Source organism: Theobroma cacao, chromosome 1 (assembly GCF_053813885.1).
Source record: "Theobroma cacao isolate CCN51 chromosome 1, ASM5381388v1, whole genome shotgun sequence".
In the NCBI taxonomy this organism is placed as follows: Eukaryota; Viridiplantae; Streptophyta; class Magnoliopsida; order Malvales; family Malvaceae; genus Theobroma; species Theobroma cacao.
This window is the reverse complement of record NC_142639.1, coordinates 27,662,051-27,664,780: the sequence shown is the minus strand read 5'-3', so window position 1 is coordinate 27,664,780 and position 2,730 is coordinate 27,662,051.

The window sequence follows — 2,730 nt, the reverse complement described above, 5'->3', positions numbered from 1 at the left end:
TATACATTTGAATTTAAACACAAAAAGACAAAATAAGAGCCAGAAACTGCTAGTTTCTGTCTCCAACGACCATAAGTTATTTTTCAAGTATTTAAAGCCTCTCCAACAGTCAAAAATCATATAGAGAAGCTATTCAAAGTGATTTTGAGCTTAGAATATCAAAACCTTCTCTTTACAATTGTATTTCACTCTCATCCTTTGAAAAATTGTTTAAGCTTAACTTTGTGCATCCTAGATCAGTTAAGTGATCAATTGTACTTCATCTTTTCTCTATTTCTTGTTTACTTAGAGTGTGAGAGACACTTTAAGGGGTAGATCAGGCTTGGGTCAGCTTGGTTGTTGTTGATGGTTCTAACTTAGCCTTAGAAAAGTAAGTTTTGGGTTTTGGTTGATCTCGTGAAAGACCATTATTAAAGGTTGTGGTTGAGCCTGTGAAAAGCCATTGTAAAAGCTTGGTGAAAGCTTGGGAATTCCATTGATTTTAGTGAATTGGTTTGAAAATCCTTGATTGGGAGATCAAGGTAGTGGATGTAGGTCAAAGAAACCAAACCACTATCAATCATTGTATTTTATCTACTTTCTTTAATTTTCTTCTTACTCTTAACAGTTAAATCATTCTTTAAGCAGGCTTTAAACTTCCATTTTCAAATTCCCTTAATTATCTCTTTACTTAGAAAGAATTTTCATGTCATTCCAAAGGTACTATTCACCCCCCCTCCTTAGCATGCTCTTTGGGACCAACACACAAGTGCACGTGTCGTTAACAAGTAATATAGTGAAAGTCGAGTGTCGATCTCATAGAGAATGGATCAAATCTTTTTGCTAAGTACTAAGATTAAAACACCTTAACCTTATCCAAACAACCAAATTTAAACTATTAAAAATTAATAAACTAAAATCAAAACCAAAACTGAAAGCAAGAGTCATAATTAAACTAGAATCAAGTAATCAAAAGTTCTAGAACAACAATATGTTGGAGTAGGATCATAGTGGATTGATGTGATTGTATATAGCATGGCCTTCAAAAAATTTCTTTTATTAAAGGAAGCAAGCAATCCAATTACACAAGCGGAAACACACATCATTCTTATTGCAAGTAACATAATCACATCCTAAAAAAATAAAAATCTATTAAGGAAAAAAATACCTTTTATTTAGAGATTTTTATATTCGGGCACCACCACACCAATGAATGATTTCTTGACCAAACAAATTTACCACTTATTCTTCAAGAACGTTTTCAACTTGAACCTTGAGTGGACAAGGTGTGGAATGCTAAAGTACAAGATGGCAACTGATTTTGTGTCACGACCCGGCACTCCCTTCGAGCTCGTGACAACCGCTGCGAAGTCTTAGTAGACATTCATTACCTGGAATGTCAACTGAAACCTCGCAAGGCTCTTGCATCAGTTTTCCACTTCCCCTGTGAGCAATAGTTACTAAATATCGAGTTTTAAGAGAATATAAATTATTTTAGATAAAAAACAATCAAAATAAAATTTTCGCCACACAAGGGTATTTTGGTCATTTTTACCAAAAAATTTCAAAACCTGATAAAAATACAACATATGGTAGAAAGATATCCATTTTCGATCAAAATAAATTTTTTTAATCTAAATCATCCATTTGGAGTGAAAAGTTGGCTAATTAGACTAAATAAAAATATTCGATAATATATTCCATTTTCTTATAAAACAATTTTTATAGAACTATGCATAAATAATTTTTGTAGTATAAGAACAAAATAAATTCATACACATAGTGATACAGTAAACCAGGTATTCAAAATTATCCTACAGTGGCATATGGACCTCGAGATAACCAAAAGTGTGCAGGAATGTAGACCTACGATTTCCAAGGAAGTAAGTCCAAAAGAAATCCTTGATGAATCCACTACCTACAGACTATCCTAAACCTGAAATGGCTAAAAAGAAAGGGTGAGTTTCTGTCATGACCCGAAACCTCCCTCAGGCCCATGACAATCGCCGCGACATCCCGATTGACATTCATTATCCGGAATGTCAACCGGAACCCCACAAGACTTACATATCAATTTCTTTCCTTTCCTGTGAGCAATCATTGTTAAATATCGAGTTTTTAGAGAATATATACTATTTTAGATAAAAAACAATCAAAATAAAATTTTCGCCACACAGGGGTATTTTGGTCATTTTTTCCTCAAAAATTTCAAAACTGGCTAAAACGTAATATACAAGTACAAAACACATAATTCATATTCAAAATGAGTTTAAAAGTCTAAAATCTTCATTTAGAACGAAATTACGATTATTTGAATATAATAAGAAAATAAAAGAAATATTAAGAAAAATATTCTATTTTCTTATAAAACAATATTTATAGAGTTATACGTGAATAATTTTTATAGCGTAAAAGCTAAATAAATTTATACATACTGAAATACAGTAAGCCAAAATATTTAATTTAATTTACAATAACAAGAGTGTAAAACCCGACCCTATAAATACATGTCATGACATACATGCACTGAGTAGTATGTTATTATGCTAGGAAAAGCATCTAAGAATAGACGAAACTCAGTATTGTACCTAATGGTACACTTGAGTTGATTTAACCTTGAACTAGTTCAAGTAGGAATTTTAGGATGAAATTTAATATTTTATAGTCCAGGAATGACTAAAAATGATTGTTCTGAGTTCGAGGGTTCATTTGGGGTAAAATTAGAAATTTTGATATTCAAGGGCAAAATCA